The sequence below is a fragment of the Manis javanica genome, chromosome 15, assembly GCF_040802235.1.
Source record: "Manis javanica isolate MJ-LG chromosome 15, MJ_LKY, whole genome shotgun sequence".
Lineage (NCBI taxonomy): Eukaryota > Metazoa > Chordata > Mammalia > Pholidota > Manidae > Manis > Manis javanica.
The window spans coordinates 33,943,040-33,967,671 of NC_133170.1; the positions used below are offsets into that span (position 1 = coordinate 33,943,040).

General features: G+C 40.2%; 1 long non-coding RNA gene across 1 annotated transcript; it reads right to left on the minus strand.

Moving 5' to 3' along the window:
* Positions 1-564: 564 nt before the first annotated feature.
* On the minus strand, positions 565-7,594 carry LOC140846545 (uncharacterized). The gene is made up of 3 exons (XR_012125743.1): positions 7,168-7,594; positions 4,220-4,409; positions 565-3,786 (listed from the first exon to the last, which is right to left on the minus strand). It is a non-coding gene; the product is annotated as an uncharacterized lncRNA (long non-coding RNA).
* Positions 7,595-24,632: the final 17,038 nt, after the last annotated feature.

A 24,632-nucleotide genomic window follows, 5' to 3' on the forward strand; every position in this document is an offset into this window, starting at 1 on the left:
ATATGCTCACTTGCCAAGCTGATATAACAGGCCATTTCTAGAAAATAACTTATTAGGTTTGGCAGGATGAATCACTTTCTTACATTCCTAACTATGGAAATTATACAGTGCTGGTTCCATGGGGCGGAGTATGTCTGAGCAAAGCCTGTTCTCTAGGCTTCACAGGGGTGGGATACAAATCTGTCTCATATCAACACTTTGTTTTTAGGAGATTGGTATCTCCTTCAGAAAAAGCTTTGTTTTGATCACATCTTGGGGGCCTTGGATGTATACACCTTTGGAAACTATTAGTATTAAATCTAGACGAAGGTTTAGATTTTTAAAGACTTTTAAAAAAGGATTTCCTAAAGTGTAGATCGACACAGTGCCTTCCTTTAACTGATTTATTACCATTCACCTCACTACAAAAAAAAAAAAAAAGATGACCTGGAAAATATATTAAGTACATTGTCAACAATATAGCAATATTACACCACTCATATCCTCAAGTCCCAATGCTTTAATGTTAAATATTCACATTTCATCAAAGAAAACATCTTTTTATTTTGTTTTATTGTTCCATACACATGATGTTTATTTTAATAGCAGTCATATATAAAACCAAGACTAATCAGTTAGTCATATAAATACATTGGTTATGAAAAAACACACTTTTCATCTTTCAGAATTTTCTATAATGAAAAGCCACAAATAAAAAAAATAAATAAATCTTACCATGGTAAATGAGAAGTCCTAAATTCAGAATTAAAATTTCCCAGTAAGTAGCTCTGTAGTTTCTATGGCTTTAGTACAGCTCTTTCCTTGCACCTCAGCTAGTTAAAAAAAAAAATGAGGATGTTTCAGTGAACTATTTTAAATGTATATTCCAAACTCATTTATTTATAATTAAGAGCAAAATCAGATTTATCTGAATGAATGGCAATGAGCAAGAAACAATATTATATTTCAAGTGGTACTTGTAGGTATGAAAAGCATTGACTTAAATTTAACAAAAGTTAACACAAGGTCCTGGCACAGGTACCCTTCCCACAAAGACAAAGTCTCCACAAATGGCTCAGATGGTTCTTTCTGTACAATTCTGTGCTGCTTCTGCCTCTGCATCCTCACTCATTTTAAGAGGCAAAAAGTCCTCTGTAGTAGAAAGCTGTAACATCCTGAAAATAATGGCTTGATTCCACCTTTTGTACATTTTTCTTATTTCATCTATGCTTGTTTTATTTTCTGGAGTTGGTTACATGCCAGTCAAATTGAATATGTTTGTCCCAGTGAGACAGAGACCATGGGTTTAGGCAGAGTAGGGTGAGGGCCTCCAGAAAAAAAGGCAGTGTAAGATAATCACAGACAGAACAGTCTAACAATGTGCCAAGAAGTCCCTGTTGAAACTGTGTTAAGCATTACACAAAGTCAGAGTCACACTAATTCTCTAGGGTAAAGATACCAGACTAGGAATATAGACATTCTTCAGTGAGATCAGTTAAAGCTCAAAAGTCCAGGAGCAACTTGGCCTGGAATGTTTGAGTGTTCTGCAGATAAAGAAAAGTATCTCAGCATAACCTGTGACTTCACTTTATCAGTCAGCTCATGACACTGTAAAATTTACCTTAGCCTGCTAAAAGGCCCAGCTCATTTTTTTATAGAGTTTTTTTTAAATTATTTTTTATTGGAGGGTAGTTGACACACAGTATTACATTAGTTTCAGGTGTACAACACAGTGATTCAACATTTATATACATGATAATTCTAGCTACCAGCTATCACCATACAAAGTTGTTACAATATTTTGACTATATTCCTTATGCTATACATTACATCCCGGTTACTTATTTATTTTACAATTGGAAGTGTGTACTTTTTTTTTTTTGAGAGGGCATCTCTCATATTTATTGATCAAATGGTTGTTAACAACAATAAAATTCTGTATCGGGGAGTCAATGCTCAAAGCACAATCATTAATCCACCCCAAACCTAATTTTCGTCAGTCTCCAATCTTCTAAAGCATAGCGAACAAGTTCTTACATGGAGAACAAATTCTTACATAGTGAATAACTTACATGGTGAACAGTACAAGGGCAGTCATCACAGAAACTTTTGGTTTTGCTCAGGCATTATGACACAGTTCATATTTTTTTTTGAGAGGGCATCTCTCATATTTATTGATCAAATGGTTGTTAACAACAATAAAAATCAGTATAGGGGGTCAGTGCTCAATGCACAATCATTAATCCATCTCAAGCCTAATTCTCGTCAGTCTCCAATCTTCTGAAGCATAACGAACAAGTTCTTACATGGTGAACGAATTCTTACATAGTGAATAAATTCTTACATGGTGAACAGTACAAGGGCATTCATCACAGAAACTTTCGGTTTTGATCACGCATTATGAACTATAAACAATCAGGTCAAATATGAATATTCGTTTGATTTTTATACTTGATTTATATGTTGATCCCACATTTCTCCCTTTATTATTATTATTATTATTATTTTTTAATAAAATACTGAAGTGGTAGGTAGATGCAAGATAAAGGTAGAAAACATAGTTTAGTGCTGTTAAGAGGGTAAATGTAGATGATCAGGCGTGTGCCTATGGACTAAGTATTAATCCAATATAGACAAGGGCAGCAAAACATCCACGGATGCAGAAGATTTCTCTCAAAGCAGGGGGGGTGAGGTTCTGAGCCTCACCTCTGTTGATCCCCAATTTCTCACCTGATGGCCCCCCTGCGACTGTGCCTGTCTTAGGTTGTTCCTCCCTTGAGGAATCTTACCCGTCTCTGGCTAACCAGTCATCTTCCGGGGCCATACAGGGAAATGTAAAGTTGGTAAGTGAGAGAGAAGCCATATTGTTTGAAAAGGTTAGCTTTTTACTTCTTTGCAGATTTATGCCCTGTGGCTTCTATGCCCAGCACTTGTCTCGAGGTATCTTTACCACCTGGAGGAATTACGATACTCGGTAAATTCGATATGAGGCACGAATTCTATTTAAGGGTTGTAATTAGGAAGGAAGAAGAAAAGCTATAGAGGTAGCATATGGAAGAAAACATGGGAGGATTGATTATTTCTTTGACATATCTTCTTGTAGAGTACCTTAAGTATGTATAGGTTTTAAACTACTAATTTGCACACACATATTAACATAATAGGAATACGGTGACATAAACAAAGCAAATCTATAATTACCAGCCTTCTCCAGTGAAGCCAAGAAAACCATTTAGGCACCCTAGGCATTTGTGAAAATTTGTCTATGATATGATGGATATTGTCCAACTGTACTTGAACAGTCTGAGAGAAATCAGACAAATTAAAGCAGCCCATTTCTGAGATCTGTTCACATCCCATATGTTCTTTTAACCATAGATAGTCTATAGTCATAAGATTTTGGAGTGCTACAACTTGCACCCCTCCCAACTCCTGGTTGAGTTCCAACAGTACAGATCCGGTCAAATTCGTTGTCTCACTGTATGCACATGCCAGCCTAGACATCTCCCTCCTCATTCCTATGGCAAGTCCAGGAGATGGTGAGCTGGATGCAGCCACAACCGCAGCATCGTCCGGATCCCTGTGGAGGCTTTTTGATGATCATCCCCTGGCACAAGGCCTCCAGAGAGTGCTGATGCCGGAAGCTCCTCCTCATATCGTATCTTAGTTCATTTTCTGGGTATCCAAGCTAGGCCTTGATCTTCTGCATAGACACAAACAGACCCTTTGCCCACACTTTGACATGCCCTCTATACCACTGTGCAGAACTCATTGGAGGTCAGCACACAGGAACTGCTTTTTTTCTTTCTAAGAGAAAGGAATATTATCAGAAAAGAGTACCTCCATAGCTGATCATCTGACACCCTTTAAGTGATCAACATTAAGGATATTTAAAGCATGCATTGATCTTTGATTTACCAATAGTTTTATCCTATCAAGGAGTAATCCCCCTTTTCTTTCTTTCTTTCTTTTTTTTTCTTTTTAATCTTTAATCTACACTTACATGAAGAATACTATGTTTACTATGCTCTTCCCTATATCAGGTCCCCCCTAAAAACCACATTATGGTTACTGTCCATCAGCTTAGCAAAATGTAGCAAAATGTCCTCTCTGTGTTGTGCAGCCCACCCTCCCCTTTCTCCCTCCCCCCCATGCATGCTAATCTTAATACCCCCTTTCTTCTTCCCCCCCTTATCCCTCCCTGCCCACCCATCCTTCCCAGTCCCTTTCCCTTTGGTACCTGTTAGTCCATTTTTGGGTTCTGTAATTCTGCTGCTGTTTTGTTCCTTCAGTTTTTCCTTTGTTCTTATACTCCTCAGATGAGTGAAATCATTTGGTATTTCTCTTTCTCCACTTGAAGACCTAGCTCATTTTTAACCGTACCTATATGCTGTGTTTCCTTCTCTAATCCTAATCAAGTAATCTGCAACCTAGGAAAAAGATTAATTTAGTTAACAAGCCCAACTATCAACAGCCCAAGTCAAGAAGTAAGATTCTTAACACACTCTTAAGCAAACAGGCAACAACCCAGCCCACCTTGGGGGGCAGGTTAGGTGTCTTAATTGATATGCTCCTGGAGGGATGCTGCTATCCTGAGAATTAGAGCAGCAAATTTCTTGTTACTCATAAAAAATGAGCATTCTGGGACCACTCAAATCTGCACCCCTAGCCCTTTACCCCCATTCCTGAAAATCCTCAACTGCGCATAAAACCCCTAGACCATGAGCTGACCATGGGCTCTCTTGTCCTCTCCTGATGTGAGCCAGGAGTTCTGTCCTCTCACTTTACCTCTAAATAAAAGCCTCTACCTTGCTCTCCTACCTTGAGTGTTTGTGAAGTTCATTCTTCAGCTCCCTGAACAAGAACCCCAGCAGCACCAGCTTAGAAACACAGGTCCTTTCCAACTTCATGTTCAGTTTTCAACTGTATTTTAGGTCCTTCCATTCTGATTTCTATATTATTTTCACAGATATCTAAGCTGTGCTCACTCATAATTACCATTTCTGCCCTCTATTTCACTTCCCTACAAGATGTATTTTTTTCCCATGTTTACTTTTTTATGTTTTTCAGATGTTTTCACAGTAGGCATCCTCACATTTTGATCACAATCTTCTCTTCTTTGTTATTCATTGATGCTTTCACTCTAGGCATTCTCACCTAGTAAAGGAGTTGCTGATGTCTTTGCAATTTTCTTACATCTCTTACTTTTTTTTATGTCTAAAGGAATCACAAACCTAACAGCTCAAACAGATGTCTGTTTCCTCTTGATCTTACTCTGCTTTCTGTCCTTATGTCTCACTAAATAGCACAATCCAAAGTACTCAAGACAAAACTTAGAAATCACCTATCATTTCTCCTTTCCTCATTACTCACATTCAAAACCACCAGGTCCTCTAATTCTAAAATAAATGTCAGCACCTTTACTGCCTCTGTTTCTACTCCCCATTTCACTTTACTTTCTGTTCTGCCTAGATTGCAATAGCTTTTAGCTGCTTTTTCTGTTCCAGTAGATCTCCATGTAAGCTCAAGTTTGTGTTCTATAGGTGACATGTAAACTGGCTTCTGCTTACTGCTCTTGACACATCTGCCATACTCAGCCACATGGGGTTTTGGGTTTTATTTGTCTTTTTGTTCTTACTGTTTTACTAAATATTAAACTTATTCCCAATATGGAGTCTTTACCCTTGTTGACCTTTCTGCTGGGGATGCTCTGTTCCTAACTTTGATTGGATCATCCTTTCTCCCTATTTTTCTTTATATTATGAATTTCTTTCACTTAATACTTTAAGGAAATGATGTGAATATAGGCAGCCCTGTGGAGCGACAGAGAAGAAAAACTGCAAAGAGCCACTCAGCTGGAGAGAGCAACAGATTGGAGTCGGGTATTCACCCCCTGATGTGTGAAACGGGCTCTTCAAACAGAGAAACAAGAGTGAGGTTAAAGGGCCTGCAAAACCAAACACAGGCCTGACATATACAGACTACTGAGCTCCAGTTTCTGAAAATTCCAACCCATAATTAGTAGGGGTTATCTCATATTCCTTAGCTTCTTTCCTATAAATAGGAACCAACTGATGTGGAAAGAGGAATTTTCCTTCACAACAAATTGTGCACTGAAAATGCAGACTAAATAGAGGAGTCAAGGAATAGATCGTTAATTACCAGAGTGAATTCCATAACTTCAGAAGCCCTGAGGCATAATGGGAAGAACAGAGGAAGACTTCCATCCCTGGTTGCCTATGATGTCCTTTACTGTGACACAAAGGGAATGGCCTCCTCACAAAGAATTAACAAGTCTTTCTACCTTTTCTTTAGTTAATATCCTCAAATAAATATTAAACTTCAAAATCACACTTAGCTAGTAGAAAGTAAAATAGCATCATGTTTTTAGAAGAGTGTCATTAGAAGATTAAATGCACATAAAAAAACACAAAACTGATCAATCAATATATAAACAAGTATTATGTTGACCAAATAAAATAATGGACAGGAGGGATTTTTCAGTAGACAGGTGTTAGGGTCCACAAGCCTTAGGCATGGGGATTATGTAATGCAGTTGTAGGAAATAAGAAATGAACAAATGCAAATGCATTGATTTGCAAATGAATCATCTCATGCTCAAGTGTTCCTAATTCTGAAATTAGAGAATGTAACCCTTTTTGCATATATGCTTCACTTTTTGGAAGTAATAAAAATTATTTTTACATTTCATAGTTAAGAATTTAAGAAATTTTCTCAAGGGGATAAAAGTTTTTACCATTACAGCTTATTTGAACTATATAACACAAAATGACAAGAAATGTGGGGTTCTTACACAAAAAGAAGGAAAAGAGGATATTAACACTCTCAAATCATTAAATCACATAAATCATAAACTACCTTGGTACTTTCAAATATCAGTTAACATAAATTAGCATTATATACAGGAGTCTATAAAAATTCTTCTTACTAAAGAATTATTCAAGTAGAACAGCTTTACTAGTATTCAGTGAATAATTAAGTTTCAACCATTTACAACATTATAAATCATAAAGTTTTGCATAATCCAAATATTTTCCTAAAAGATATTTTTTGTAGTAAATTTTTTTTTCTGGAAAATATGAGTTCTCTCAAAGCACATACTAGTTGCACAGTTACCTAATAGGCTTGTTCTTACATCTAGTATTTATTCTATTTGGGAGCACTTACCAATCTCTAAGGAGACTCAATAAAGCATGCCTTTAGAAAGACTGATTATCCGTGTCAAAGAACTGAGAAATATCAAAATGGCAGTTGCATACAGCGCAACGGAAAGCACTGGGAACTGCTGGGAGCAATGGCTGTTCCGGATGGCAAGAGGAAGAAATCATGACTCAGTCTGTCACGCAGCCGACAGGACCAGATGCTATTTCGAGTTTGGTGCCAGGAAACAAGCCAGGTCTGACAAAGAGAGTAATAATCCTTTGAAATGCTCCTAAAAATATAATTAAAGCAAACAGTTAAAGTTTTGCTATTTAAAATAGCAAAAAAAAGAAAAAGGAGCTACAAGGGGAGGCTCTGGTCCACTCCAGGGATCTGCAGGTGGACACCCACTACAGCGACAGCGGGGCCAGGGCGGCAGCCGGGGGAGAGCGGAGTGAGGGTCTACTTTCAACCCTGAGATACAGCACATGATGTTGGTAGGCAGATGTTTCTAGAAAAATATAAACAATTCAATTATTAAGGAAAAATGCTAGTTGTCAGTCATTATTTTTAAATTTGGTTTTCCTTGAAGAATAAGTGTCCTTTACAAAACAGAGAAATCAAGTATTTCAAAAGAAATGCTCATATAATGTACTGATAGTCCAACATTACTGAAATCTTTCAAGAATAGAAATAAAATGAAGTTTAACTGAAAATAATAATAAATTCCTAATCATCTCTAATTTCAGCCACATCTTTTCCTTTAGCTTAATGTTCTTTGTCCCATTCCCATCATTAAGTTTCAAATGAACCACAAAGACTGAATAGAGCCACTCCTGCCCAAAGCCTGCAAGCTGGTGGCACCTGAGCTCTCTTGGTGGCCTGGCAAGAGCTGCTGAGAAAGGAGCTGGTCTGGATGCTAAAAAGCAGTCACCTTGTCACACAGGGTGGCCGGAGGCCTGCAAATGGCAGCCACCGTTCCCAAGAGTCAGAGGGTGACCACTGTGCAATCTGAGTAAAGCCACTTGATTTTTCCAAGACTTGCCTTCTTACTTTCTACATGGATCAAGCACATACTAGAAAGAGCTGTCTTAAGCATCTTACAAATATCACTTAAACCTCCTAATAGTCTTATGCCGAGAGGACTCTCATGACCTTCACTGTACAGGTGGGGACCCTGGGCAGTGGAGTTCCGGCTACTTGCCCAGCACAGCCACAGTTCAAGCACAGGCAGCTGGCTCCAGGGGCTTGCTCGTAACCACTACTGCCCACTTCCTCTTACCAGTTTTCACAGCCTAGACCCAGAGCCACGAGGAAGGACTCAGCCCTGTAACCCACCCCCTCCTACCTCAAGGCCCTACACCCGGGTATCTGTGGAAGGAGAAATGCTGAGACTCCTGGAAAGCCTGACAAGCACACTGGCTCTGTGCTCTGCTAACCACCATTCACAGGGCCCAACCAAGGGTTCCTCGGGAACCACGTGCAAGGCGCCAGTCAGCTGACTGTAACAGAGTCCTGACGTGAGCTTTCCCTGCGAAACCTCAGCCCAGACAGTCCCCAGGACATGACTGTCCATGTTAATAAAGTAGGAGGGGCCAACACCAGAGAATCCCTTCCTGCCAGAATCCCAAACCAAACAAAGCCTCTTTGGGGAAAGTGCGGCATGGAGGTGCCGGCCGGGGTGAACCCCTGGCCCGCTCCCACTAGCAGCCTTGTCTGGGACGTTATAATAAATGTAGCTGAGTAATGGCTTCCACTGCCCACTGCTGCTCAGGGTGGAATATAAAGCTTTTGGCACTTCAAATGCTGCTTGACATGGCAAATGCAGCTCTCTCCATTTCTAATGAAAACCTAACACTAGAAGTAGTTTACTTTTACCTGGTAGGAAAAAAATACACTACAAATGCCTTGCATCATTAACCCTAAGGCTCTAGATCCCTGCTATATTCAAAGTGAAGTTTGTGGACCAGCAGCATTAGCATCAACTGGAAGCTACTAAAAATGTAAAATCCCAGGTCCCACTCCTGCTAAACTGGATCTGCATTTTAACCAGCTCTCCAGGGTCTGGTGTCACAGCCTGCCCACAGGGAACCTGGCTATCCTAACATCCCAGAGGACGACCGGTGGGCCCACTCTGCTGACAGACAGAGGGCGCGGGAGGGGCCCTAACTCTTTGGGTGAGACTCGCAAAGGAAAAGGCTGTGCAGATTTACAAACAAATGTTCGTAGTGTCTCTATGAGGAGCTGCCCCCAACCGCACACAACCCAAGTGTCATCATCCAGTGTGTCCACACAGCGGAACACCACTCAGCAGCACAGAGGGACCACCTGCGGCCGCGTGCTCAGCACTGAGCGGCCATGCGGGATTGTGCAAACCAAACAGACAGCATGCAAAGCTAACCCGCGCTGTGCTCCCGTGCTTCATACTTCTGAAAAACATAGACCATTTTCGAAGGATAGAAAGTGGGACAGGTTGGGGGTAGGAAGGAGCAGGAGAAAGGGACTACCAAGGGCCCTGAGGAAATTTTGGGTGCGGATGGGTATGTTCAGTATCACGACTGTGTTGATGTATTCACAAGTCAAAGTTACCACATTGTACACTTTAATATGTGCAATTAGCTGAACAGCAATTATACCTAACTAAGCCCGTTTATAGCAATTACAGGACTTAATATGAAAATGGTAAATCCAACAAAAGAGAAGTATACTAGTTTCCTGACCTTTTATAAGCAGGGGTCGATTGAGAGTTATAATTTAAAATTGGTGAATCAACTAATACAGATATGAGTAAATCTAAAATTACAAAGAAAACACGAAGAAAATGATGGAAGAAAAGAGGTGGAAGGGAAGAATTTAAAACTGGAAATATGCCAATTATGTCATTGCTCATTCAACAGAGCCTTCTAAGGAAACAGAAAATCAAGTGGACTCCACAAAGTTATAGTAACAAAGATAACCAGGCAGCACAAAATTACTGCCCTTTCCCATTATTAGAATAAACCCACAAACCAGAAAAGCACACTGCATGTTTAAGATGATTTTTTAAATGTAAAATCACCAAAATCAGAAGGCATAGGCGGTTGCCATGACAGACCTAACAGAAAACATATCAATACATTTAGAGGAGTTGAATCTTCCATCTAGTAAGAAAAAGATACTAGATCACAAAGCAAAAGCCAGCTACAGCAAGACAAAAAGAAGATAAACTTTAAACATCTGAGGGATGAGCATGGTCCCTCAGAGTCAAATACAAAGAAACATCTCATAATCCTAATAAGTAAGAGCAACATTAGGGTAAAAGCATAAAGCGGGCCAGAGAAAGGCACTTTGTGAGGCGTCATAAAGGAGAAATCCACAATGACGATGGAGCACTGACCTCCATGCACCAAGTGACAGCAGCTACAAACACAGTCAACACGCCCAGATCACGCAGATGTTACAGCCATCCTCTGGCCAACACGCACTGGGCAAACTAGAAAATAACAAAGAAAGCACTAGCTCATTGGAGAATGACAGATATTGATGTCCTGGAGGCCCATGTTCGAATCCCGTTTTCCCTGAACTGCTAAATGCATGCCGCCTGACGGGTGCGGCCCCTCACCCGCTGCGTGGCTCCCAACCTTCTGCTCCAACGAACGATTTCTCTATCTAAACTGCCAATGTAAAAGTGAATAAATGGGCATGTCCTTAGCTCAGCTATACCCTCCATCTTCCTCCTCTGGGAAGCTGGCCTGTCCTCCAAGAGCACAGGTCCTCGCGCGTGTGAAAAGTGCCCTGTGGAGCGAAATGCCAGCCCGGCACCAGTAAGCTGGGCCTGGGTAAGCTGGCCTAACAGGAGGTCCAAATGAGCACATCTCATCAGCGGATCTAAACCCTCCCTTCAACTCAGCTAATACCAGTAACAGGGCAATATTTACCCTTTTTTCCTACTTATTTTTCAATTTATTCCAAATCTCAGGAAGATTTCTATTTATTAAGGCTCCCTCAGATACTGTAAAATGGTATTTCCTGTGTTGCTCTTTATAGCAAAGAAACTGAAAACTACTTAAATGTCCATCAGTAAAGGAATAATTTTATACATATGGTTATGTCTATAGCAAATAATACTAGGAAATCATTTTTTAAAATGCAGTGGTAAAAAAAAATCCACATTGCAAAAAACCAGACTACAAATTATTCCCAGAAATAATTTTTCAACTACAATGTCTATCACACAGCCAAAGGGTAACCATGGAAACAAGATACAGTAAGAACCAGTAGAATAAAAAGAGAAAAAATATCCATACAAAATTGAGAATCATCAAACACTGCAGGAAACTGTAAACTATAAAAAGTGACGCAATAGATTTTTTTTAAAAAACCAAAAAGCAGGCTGGGAGCCAGGATGGTGGCGTGAGTAGAGCAGTGGAAATCTCCTCCCAAAACCACATAGAGCTATGAAAATATAACAAAGAAAATTCTTCCTAAAATAGAGACCAGAGGACACAGGACAACATCCAGACCACATCCACACCTACAAGAACCCAGCGCCTTGTGAAGGGGGTAAGATACAAGCCCCGGCCCGGCGGGACCCAAGCACCCCTCCCCCCGGCTCCCGGTGGGTGGAAAGAAACCCGAGCGGTTTTTTTTTTGGCAAGTGCTTTTTGGAAGCCTTAAAGGGACGGGCCCCCGTTGCTAGGGAGGCAGGGTGGCGGGACCGGTGAGCAGGTGCCTGGGACCGGCGCCTGAGGACAAAGAATATCCCACGTTTCTCCCTGCGGGACTGGCGGGCGGGTGCCTGAGACCGGCGCTTGAGGACGGAGGAAATCGCGCGTTTTTCCCCCCTTTTTTTTTTCTCTTTTTGGCGAGCGCTTTTTGGAAGCCTTAAAGGGACAGGGACCCCGGTGCTAAGGAGGCAGGGTGGCGGGACTGGTGAGCGGGTGCCCGGGACCGGCGCCTGAGGACAAAGAATATCCCACGTTTTTCCCTGCGGGACCGGGGGGCGGGTGCCTGAGACCGGCACTTGAGGACAGAGGAAATCGCGCGTTTTTCCCCTTTTTTTTTTCTCTTTTTTGCGAGTGCTTTTTGGAAGCCTAAAAGGGACAGGGACCCTGGTGCTAGGGAGGCAGGGCGGCGGGACTGGTGAGCGGGTGCCTGGGACCGGTGCCTGAGGACAAAGAATATCGTGCGTTTTTCCCTGTGGGACTGGTGGGCGGGTGCCTGAGACCGGCACCTGAGGACGGAGGAAATCGCGCGTTTTTCCTCTTTTTTTCTCTCTTTTTGGCGAGTGCTTTTTGGAAGCCTTAAAGGGACAGGGACCCCAGTGCTAGGGAGGCAGGGCGGCGGGACTGGTGAGCGGGTGCCTGGGACCAGCGCCTGAGGACAAAGAATATCGAGCGGTCCTTCCCTGCGGGACCGGTGGGTGGGTGCTATTTGGAAGCCTTGAAAGGACAGGGACCCTGGTGCTAGGGAGACAGGGCAGCAGGACCAGTGAGCGGGTGCCTGGGACCGGCACCTGAGGACAAAAAAAAAAAAAAAAAAAATCGCGTGTTTTTTCCTTTTTTTTTTCCTTTCTGTGCCCTCTCTCATTGCTGCTGTTGTTGTTTTGGTTTGCAGAGTGCTTTTTGGAAGTCTTAAAGGGGCAGGACAGGTCACTTAGACCAGAGGCAGGGAATCTGGGGATCTCTGGGCACTCTAACCCCCTGGGCAGCAGGGAGTACAGAGGCCCCTTACGGAGATAAATAGCCTCCCGGCCGCTCCCCCTCCAACGGGGCTCCACCATTTTGGAGGAACAGCCCCAGCCAGGCCAAGCCCACAGCAACAGCGGAGATAAACCCCAAAGCAACTGGGCAGGAAGCAGAAGCCCTGTCTGCGCACAGCTGCCCAGCACAAGCCACTAGAGGTCGCTATTCTCCCAGGAGAAGGCCACAAACCAACAAGAAGGGAAGCTCTTCCAGCAGTCACTTGTACCAGCTCTGCAAACTATCTCTATCACCATGAAAAGGCAAAACTACAGGCAGACAAAGATCACAGAGACAACACCTGAGAGGGAGACAGACCTAACCAGTCCTCCTGAAAAAGAATTCAAAATAAAAGTCATGAACATGCTGATGGAGATGCAGAGAAAAATGCAAGAGCAATGGGATGAGATGCAGAGAAAAATGCAAGAGCAGTGGGATGAGATGCAGAGAAAAATGCAAGAGCAGTGGGATGAAGTCCGGAAGGAGATCACAGATGTCAGGAAGGAGATCACAGAAGTGAAACAATCCCTGGAAGGATTTATAAGCAGAATGGATAAGATGCAAGAGGCCATTGAAGGAATAGAAGCCAGAGAACAGGAACGTATAGAAGCTGATATAGAGAGAGATAAAAGGATCTCCAGGAATGAAACAACACTAAGAGAAATATGTGACCAATACAAAAGGAATAATATTCGTATTATAGGGATACCAGAAGAGGAAGAAAGAGGAAAAGGGATAGAAAGTCTCTTTGAAGAAATAATTGCTGAAAACTTCCCCAAACTGGGGGAGGAAATAATCGAACAGACCATGGAATTACACAGAACTTCCAACAGAAAGGATCCAAGGAGGACAACACCAAGACACATAGTAATTAAAATGGCAAGGATCAAGGACAAGGAAAGAGTTTTAAAGGCAGCTAGAGAGAAAAAGGTCACCTATAAAGGAAAACCCATCAGGCTAACTAACATCAGACTTCTCGACAGAAACCCTATAGGCCAGAAGAGAATGGCATGATATACTTAATGCAATGAAACAGAAGGGCCTTGAACCAAGGATACTGTATCCAGCACGACTATCATTTAAATATGATGGCGGGATTAAACAATTCCCAGACAAGCAAAAGCTGAGGGAATTTGCTTCCCACAAACCACCTCTACAGGGCATCCTACAGGGACTGCTCTAGATGGGAGCACCCCTAAAAAGAGCACAGAACAAAACACACAACATATGAAGAATGGAGGAGGAGGAATAAGAAGGGAGAGAAGAAAAGAATCTCCAGACAGTATATATAACAGCTCAATAAGCGAGCTAAGTTAGGCAGTAAGATACTAAAGAAGCTAACCTTGAACCTTTGGTAACCACGAATCTAAAGCCTGCAATGGCAATAAGTACATATCTCTCAATAGTCACCCTAAATGTAAATGGACTTAATGCACCAATCAAAAGACATAGAGTAATAGAATGGATAAAAAAGCAAGACCCATCTATATGCTGCTTACAAGAAACTCACCTTAAACCCAAAGATAAGCATAGACTAAAAGTCAAGGGATGGAAAAACATATTTCAGGCAAACAACAGTAAGAAGAAAGCAGGGGTTGCAGTACTAATATCAGACAAAATAGACTTCAAAACAAGGAAAGTAACAAGAGATAAAGAAGGATACTACATAATGATAAAGGGCTCAGTCCAACAAGAGGATATAACCATTCTAAATATATATGCACCCAATACAGGAGCACCAGCATATGTGAAGCAAATACTAACAGAACTAAAGAGGGAAATAGACTGCAATGCATTCATTGTAGGAGACTTCAACACACCACTCACCCCAAAGGATAGATCCACCGGGCAGAAAATAAGTAAAGACACACAGGCACTGAACAACACACTAGAACAGATGGACCTAATAGACATCTATAGAACTCTACATCCAAAAGCAACAGGATATACATTCTTCTCAAGTGCACATGGAACATTCTCCAGAATAGACCACATACTAGCTCACAAAAAGAGCCTCAGTAAATTCCAAAAGATTGAAATTCTACCAACCAATTTTTCAGACCACAAAGGTATGAAAGTAGAAATAAATTCTACAAAGAAAACAAAAAGGCTCACAAACACATGGAGGCTTAAGAACATGCTACTAAATAATCAATGGATCAATGAACAAATCAAAATAGAGATCAAGGAATATATAGAAACAAATGACAACAACAACACTAAGCCCCAACTTCTGTGGGATGCAGCGAAAGCAGTCTTAAGAGGAAAGTATATAGCAATCCAGGCACACTTGAAGAAGGAAGAACAATCCCAAATGAATAGTCTAACATCACAATTATTAAAACTGGAAAAAGAAGAACAAATGAGGCCTAAAGTCAGCAGAAGGAGGGACATAATAAAGATCAGAGAAGAAATAAACAAAATTGAGAAGAATAAAACAATAGCAAAAATCAACGAAACCAAGAGCTGGTTCTTTGAGAAAATAAACAAAATAGATAAGCCTCTAGCCCAACTTATTAAGAGAAAAAGAGAGTCAACACAAATCAACATAATCAGAAATGAGAATGGAAAAATCACGACAGACTCCACAGAAATACAAAGAATTATTAAAGACTACTATGAAAACCTATATGCCAACAAGCTGGAAAACCTAGAAGAAATGGACAACTTCCTAGAAAAATACAACCTCCCAAGACTGACCAAGGAAGAAACACAAAAGTTAAACAAACCAATTACAAGCAAAGAAATTGAAACAGTAATCAAAAAACTACCCAAGAACAAAACCCCGGGGCCGGACGGATTTACCTCGGAATTTTATCAGACACACAGAGAAGACATAATACCCATTCTCCTTGAAGTGTTCCACAAAATAGAAGAAGAGGGAATACTCCCAAACTCATTCTATGAGGCCAACATCACCCTAATACCAAAACCAGGCAAAGACCCCACCAAAAAAGAAAATTACAGACCAATATCCCTGATGAATGTAGATGCGAAAATACTCAATAAAATATTAGCAAACCGAATTCAACAGTATATCAAAAGGATCATACACCATGACCAAGTGGGGTTCATCCCAGGGATGCAAGGATGGAACAACATTCGAAAATCCATCAACATCATCCACCACATCAACAAAAAGAAAGACAAAAACCACATGATCATCTCCATAGATGCTGAAAAAGCATTTGACAAAATTCAACATCCATTCATGATAAAAACTCTCAGCAAAATGGGAATAGAGGGCAAGTACCTCAACATAATAAAGGCCATATATGATAAACCCACAGCCAGCATTATACTGAACAACGAGAAGCTGAAAGCATTTCCTCTGAGATCGGGAACCAGACAGGGATGCCCACTCTCCCCACTGTTATTTAACATAGTACTGGAGGTCCTACCCACGGCAATCAGACAAAACAAAGAAATACAAGGAATCCAGATTGGTAAAGAAGAAGTTAAACTGTCACTATTTGCAGATGATATGATACTGTACATAAAAAACCCTAAAGACTCCACTCCAAAACTACTAGAACTGATATCGGAATACAGCAAAGTTGCAGGATACAAAATTAACACACCGAAATCTGTAGCTTTCCTATACACTAACAACGAATCAATAGAAAGAGAAATCAGGAAAACAATTCCATTCACCATTGCATCAAAAAGAATAAAATACCTAGGAATAAACCTAACCAAAGAAGTGAAAGACTTATACTCTGAAAACTACAAGTCACTCTTAAGAGAAAATAAAGGGGACACTAATAAATGGAAACTCATCCCATGCTCATGGCTAGGAAGAATTAATATCGTCAAAATGGCCATCCTGCCCAAAGCAATATACAGATTTGATGCAATCCCTCTCAAATTACCAGCAACATTCTTCAATGAATTGGAACAAATAATTCAAAAATTTATATGGAAACACCAAAGACCCCGAATAGCCAAAGCAATCCTGAAAAAGAAGAATAAAGTAGGGGGGATCTCACTCCCCAACTTCAAGCTCTACTACAAAGCCATAGTAATCAAGACAATTTGGTACTGGCACAAGAACAGAGCCACAGACCAGTGGAACAGATTAGAGACCCTAGAAATTAACCCAAACATATATGGTCAATTAATATTTGATAAAGAAGCCATGGACATACAATGGCAAAATGACAGTCTCTTCAACAGATGGTGCTGGCAAAACTGGACAGCTACATGTAGGAGAATGAAACTGGACCATTGTCTAACCCCATATACAAAGGTAAACTCAAAATGGATCAAAGACCTGAATGTAAGTCATGAAACCATCAAACTCTTGGAAATAAACATAGGCAAAAACCTCTTAGACATAAACATGAGTGATCTCTTCTTGAACATATCTCCCCGGGCAAGGAAAACAACAGCAAAAATGAGCAAGTGGGACTACATTAAGCTGAAAAGCTTCTGTACAGCGAAAGACACCATCAATAGAACAAAAAGGAACCCTACAGTATGGGAGAATATATTTGAAAATGACAGATCCGATAAAGGCTTGACGTCCAGAATATATAAAGAGCTCACACACCTCAACAAACAAAAAACAAATAACCCAATTAAAAAATGGGCAGAGGAACTGAACAGACAGTTCTCCAAAAAAGAAATACAGATGGCCAAGAGACACATGAAAAGATGCTCCACATCACTAATTATCAGAGAAATGCAAATTAAAACTACAATGAGGTATCACCTCACACCAGTAAGGATAGCTGCCATCCAAAAGACAAACAACAACAAATGTTGGCAAGGCTGTGGAGAAAGGGGAACCCTCCTACACTGCTGGTGGGAATGTAAATTAGTTCAACCATTGTGGAAAGCAGTATGGAGGTCCATCAACATGCTCAAAACAGACCTACCATTTGACCCAGGAATTCCACTCCTAGGAATTTACCCTAAGAACGCAGCAATCAAGTTTGAGAAAGACAGATGCACTCCTATGGTTATCGCAGCACTATTTACAATAGCCAAGAATTGGAAGCAACCTAAATGTCCATCGGTAAATGAATGGATAAAGAAGATGTGGTACATATACACAATGGAATACTACTCAGTCATAAGAAGTGGAAAAATCCAACCATTTGCAGCAACATGGATGGAGCTGGAGAGTATTATGCTCCGTGAAATAAGCCAAGTGGAGAAAGAGAAATACCAAATGATTTCACTCATCTGAGGAGTATAGGAACAAAGGAAAAACTGAAGGAACAAAACAGCAGTGGAATTACAGAACCCAAAAATGGACTAACAGGTACCAAAGGGAAAGGAACTGGGGAGGATGGGTGGGCAGGGAGGGATAAGAGGGGAGAAGAAGGGGGGTATTAAGATTAGCATGCATGGGGGGGAGGGAGAAAGGGGAGGGTGGGCTGCACAACACAGAGAGGACAAGTAGTGACTCTACAACATTTTGCTAAGCTGATGGACAGTAACCATAATGTGGTTGTTAGGGGGGACCTGATATAGGGGAGAGCATAGTAAACATAGTATTCTTCATGTAAGTGTAGATTAAAAATTAAAAAAAAAAAAAAAAAAGAAAGAAAGAAAGAAAAGGGTGATTACTCCTTAACAGGATAAAACTATTGGTAAATCAAAAATCAACGCATGCTTTAAATATCCTTAATGTTGATCACTTAAAGGGTGTCAGATGTTCAGCTATGGAGGTACTTTTTTCTGATAATATTCCTTTCTCTTAATTAAAAAAAAAGAAAAAAAAGAAAAAAAAAGCAGTTATTGTGTGCTGACGTCCAATGAGTGCTGCACAGTGGTATAGAGGGCATGTCAAAGTGGGGGCAAAGGGTCTCTTTGTTTCTATGCAGAAGATCAAGGCCTAGCTTGGATACCCAGAAAATGAACTAAGATATGATATGAGGAGGAGCTTCCGGCATCAGCACTCTCTGGGGGACTTGTGCCGGGGGATGATCATCAAAAAGCCTCCACAGGGATCCGGACGATGCTGCGGTTGTGGCTGCATCCAGCCCACCGTCTCCTGGACTTGCCATAAGAATGAGGAGGGAGATCTCTAGGCTGGCATGTGCATACAGTGAGACAACGAATTTGACCGGATCTGTACTGTTGGAACTCAAGCAGGAGTTGGGAGGGGTGCAAGTTGTAGCCCTCCAAAATCTCATGACTATAGACTATCTATGGTTAAAAGAACATATGGGATGTGAACAGATCCCAGAAATGGGCTGTTTTAATTTGTCTGATGGTTCAAGTACAGTTGGACAATATCCATCATATCATAGATAAATTTTCACAAATGCCTAGGGTGCCTAAATGGTTTTCTTGGCTTCACTGGAGATGGATGGTAATTATAGATTTGCTTTGTTTATGTCACCGTATTCCTATTATGTTAATATGTGTGTGCGAATTAGTTAGTAGTTTAAAACCTATACATACTTAAGGTACTCTACAAGAAGATATGTCAAAGAAATAATCAATCCTCCCATGTTTCCTTCATATGCTACATCTATAGCTTTTCTTCTTCCTTCCTAATTACAACCCTTAAATAGAATTCGTGCCTCATATCGAATTTACTGAGTATCATAATTCCTCCAGGTGGTAAAGATACCTCGAGACAAGTGCTGGGCATAGAAGCCACAGGGCATAAATCTGCAAAGAAGTAAAAAGCTAACCTTTTCAAACAATATGGCATCTCTCTCACTTACCAACTTTACATTTCCCTGTATGGCCCCGGAAGATGACTGGTTAGCCAGAGACGGGTAAGATTCCTCAAGGGAGGAACAACCTAAGACAGGCACAGTCGCAGGGGGGCCATCAGGTGAGAAATTGGGGATCAACAGAGGTGAGGCTCAGAACCTCACCCCCCCTGCTTTGAGAGAAATCTTCTGCATCCGTGGATGTCTTGCTGCCCTTGTCTAGCCTGGATTAATACTTGGTCCATAGGCACACACCTGATCATCTGATCATCTACATTTGCCCTCTTACAGCACTAAACTATGTTTTCTACCTTTATCTTGCATCTACCTACCACTTCAGCATTTTATTAAAAATAAAAATAATAATAATAATAGGAGAAATGTGGGATCAACATATAAATCAAGTACAAAAATCAAACGAATATTCATATTTGACCTGATTGTTTATAGGTCATAATGCATGATCAAAACCGAAAGTTTCTGTGATGAATGCCCTTGTACTGTTCACCATGTAAGAATTTATTCACTGTGCAAGAATTCATTCACCATGTAAGAACTTGTTTGTTATGCTTCAGAAGATTGGAGACTGACGAGAATTAGGCTTGAGGTGGATTAATGATTGTACATTGAGCATTGACCCCCCTATACTGAATTTTATTGTTGTTAACAACCATTTGATCAATAAATATGAGAGATGCCCTCTCAAAAAAATAAAAACAAAAAACAAAAAACAAAACAAAAAAAACCCCAAAAAGCATTTTAAAATGAAACTTAAAACTCAATGTTTGTAACAAATCAGTCGCAGGTTATGAGAAAATCTGTGAACTGGTAGATGTTGACAAGAAGCTACTCAGAGAGGTAAGGAGAAGCGACAATGGAAACACAGAGATGGGGTGGGGACACCAAGGACACAGCAGAAAGACCCAGCACATCTAAATGGCAGAAGGTAAATAAAACAAAACATCCATTTTCATGGGTATAAAATAAAGCAGCAAATTAAAACCGAAGAAAGAATTTAATAAAAGTCAGGATAGAAATAAAACAGAAACAATAAAACTGACAAAGCCCAGAACAGGTTTTTTTAAGTGTATAATAAAACTGATAAGCCTCTGGAGAAACTGATCAGAGAGAAAGACAGGACACCAGCAACCGGTATCAGGAATGAAAGGGGACATCAGCACTGACTTTCCAGGCATTAAATGAGTAAGAGTGCTGTGAATGGCTTTATGCCAATGCATTTGAAAATCAAGACAAAATGGATGAATTCCTAGAAAACAGTAAATTTCTAAAAATGAAATAAAAAATAGAAAACCTATTTATATGGTTATTTTCTTACATATGTCTGTACATAATCTGTATGTCAATGATATATCCAAATATATATGTATACAAAACCCAAGAAAAAGTCTATAAGTTAGCATACTAACAGTAATTACTTACGTGGGCAGAAAGGGAATAGGGGAAAGCTGCTGAAGAAGTTTTAAATGTTTACATTAAATACATATGCAGATATTCCTTGTGAAATTAAAAGCTATCAAACATGGAAAAGCCAAAAAAAATTAAAGTTTTTCCTTTTTTGGTCTTCTCAAATTCTAGAATAATCCAGGGTAGTATTTTGGAGTAAGTGATGGAACTGTTACTCTGGCTATATTTAGCAAAACAGTTTAATTTTCACAAAGCTGTCCTAAGTCATAATGTGATTAACACCCAACGCAAGTCAGCAAAGACAACAAAATTCCAAAAAGGGAAGGAGAGAGAGACGATAAACTGCAAACTGTGAGCTGTTAACTATTCTAAACCATGATTCAGTATGTGGGAGATGTTAACATTCATAAGGGAAAACAACCTTAGGTACATGTGTCAGGTTTCCACCATTGGCAAGAGGATAAAGAAAACTAAAATTGAGACCCGGAAGTTATCACTTGGAAAACTAATAAAGACAGTTAACTAGAGTGTTTCATCATCTTTCATGTATCATAATTCAGCACTTCTAATTCTAGTTATTACACCAAATTGAGGGAGTGGGGGAGGGGGCAAAATACATGCTGGATTGCATCCAATTTAACTAAATTACTTATTTAAAAAAACCTCCTTGACCTTCAAACAAACAAGCAAAAGTGACATAGTAGAATACAAATATTTCATGTCAATTTGTCAGACGACAAAATTTTGCTAACTTTGAAAATGTTTACTAAACAATTCTTAACACAATTCATCTAAAATAAAAGTCAAAAAGTCATTTAGGTGAAAGCAGAGAAAGCATAGTTAAGTACACAACCTCTCAAACTGTTTCATAATAGCCACTGTGGTACTAATTATTTTCAGAATAACTTTATTTCAGATGAAGTGAAACAAAAATGAAATATCTAAAAAAGCTTTGAGTTGTATAATAGCAATACACTATTAAACTTTTAAAAACCTATCACCTCTGAATTTTTTAAGTAAGTATCAGAAGGCTCTAAGTCAAAGGGAAAGTGTCAAAGGGATATACCTGGAATATACATGCAAGGTCTTCATATTCTAGTACTCAGGAATCTCTAAATCCTAAAATGAGATACTAGGAAGAATTTTAAGTGAATTCAAACCTTTACAAACACATCTTACTTTAACATTTTATGTAATTAAAAATAATATAACGACCAAATGCATGAAGTATGTGCAACACTTTAAAAACACAACACTTTAGGTAAGAAATTATTTGTATCTTATTCATATTCAAAAACTTGTATGTCAGAGACTATTATTAAGCCATGATAAATCAGATGTTATGCTTCAAAGTAAGATATATGCATACTTTCTGAGGAAAAAGTTTCCAAATACTCTCATCATAGTTTATTTAACAAGAACTCAAATTATGGGCAACATTTATCTACAACCGGGATAAGCCTCAGACAGGCAGTTTTTTCTAAATGTACCTACACCAAAAAGCCCAACAGTCAGATTAGGGGGCCTCCCAAAACTACCCAAGGAGTGATGCTTTTCTCATCATTGCCAGCCACGGATGCAACTGCCGTAACAGCCCCAACACTGCCTCCCAAAGGGCACATGGGGCAGTCACCAGTCGTGACCACGTTCCAAAATCCCATGATCGACTCTTTAGCATCCATTTCACCCGGCCTGTCGGCAGCATCTGATCAAACCCTCCTTCAGGAAGGACTTTCTTCACAGGGCTTCTTCCTCCCTCCCTGTCCTGGCTGATCTTTTTGCCTCCTTTTTGCTTCATTTTCGTCCCAGCCCAGACGCAGTGCCGCCTTGGGCCCTTCAGCTTCGTTGTCAGCAGTGACTCCCTCGGCGCCGGGGCAGTGTCGAGGCTTCCTGCAGCTCCAGACCTGATGACCTGGGCCTACACCCCAGCCTCTTAACCAGGTGCCTGACTTACATCTCCACCTGGACATCTCCTGGCATCAACTGCCTTCACATTTGAAGTGTGGTCTTGGGCCACTCCGGTCCAGCAGTGGGGCAGCTCTCCTGATTCACTCATTACAGTGAATAGTCAAACTTCCCCATCCACTCTGGTGCCCTCATGCTGGTCACAACCTTGAAGCACCGTGGACTGGGGTGGAGAAAGTGATTCAAACTCAGGCTGGTGCAGGCATGATTCTTGGCCTCTTAGCTGGAAGCAGGCAGAAAGGGATTCCAGGAGAGGAGCCAGTCAGAAGGCGAGAGGAGAGGTAGTGAAGCTTTGTTCATCTGCCTGCGCAACAGGATCCCAGGCAATCTCTTTTCCCTTTGGGAAGCTCCCGGGTGCCAGTTACTCTGCTGCACACTAGGTACAGGCAGGGAAAACCCCGGATATTCTCACAGCAGAGTGGGGATAGGAAAAATACAACACAGTACAGAGACGACTAGAATCCACATCTGGAATCCGCATCTTTGGCCTCCCCATCAAGACTTTCAGTCTGGTAGGCCTCAATACACATGTATCAAAACAGTTCATACAAGCTCACCACATTTTGGTGATGTATAAAATGTAAATTTTCTACAACAAAATGAATATCTTATGGAAAGGTCTTTTAGAAAATATGGGGCTGAGCTGATGTTCTAACATCATAAGAGAATCTTACACCATAAAATATAACTTCTAACTTAAGACAAAGGTGACTGAGAGAAAGCTCATGTGGTTACCAAAACATTAAAAAATACTGTCTCATTGCAAAATCAGCTTGGCTGGAGCAAGAAATGAGTCTGACTCCAGTCACAAACCTCTGCAGATGGGGGGCCAAAATACTTTAATAAAAAAATATAAGTGTGATATGAGTGTGTGCTTCTGTTACACTCTGCTTTTTCTTTTTCCTTTTAAAAAAATTATTAGTGACTTTGTGTTGCTCTGAGACTTTCGATTCTAAAATTCAAGTGTGTCTCAATTCTGAAATTCAAAAGCATGCTAACAAAAGTAAAACAAATGAAAACCACTATTTGCAAAGAGGTTTATCCCATAAAATTTACACAAAATTTACATAATGTTTTCATTTTACTGTACAAAAATATTTTTGTATTTGACTTGGAAAGACAGTTTTCTCTGGTAGAAAAATATATATGAACAGTAGAATTTGAATCATCTGAAAGAAATCTAGTCAGATTTTGAAAACTTTCAAAATTAAATTATTTCCTTTTATAAAACTTTAGAGTATAACAAATCTTTGTTAAATACATGAATTTTGGAATCCATCCTTTTAACATAATTACCTGTATTTACATGCAAAGCCAGCCCTGCATTTACAAAGCAAAATTAAAGCTTTTGAAATTTTGTTTCATCAGAAACAGAAGAAAAGGAAGCCGGAAAAGCTGGCATTTTAAAGGATTACTGTGGTTGATCATTTACAAAATTATTATCCACATCATACCAGACTCTATAATTTAAATTCTGGTAAAAACCTATTTATCATTAAATAGCAATTCTTTGAGACCTCCACTTGAGAGAACTAGGCCTGTCCCCTCAAAGTTTCTGACTTAAAAGACAATTCTAAAAATGTTTTCTAGCTCCAGTGAAGACCGGCCACTGGAAGGCAACTACACACTGCTCCCCATGTTCTGATTCCCAATTGGCACAGTGGTGGTCCCAACAGTAAGGTGCCCCTGCCAGCGAGAACCAGAA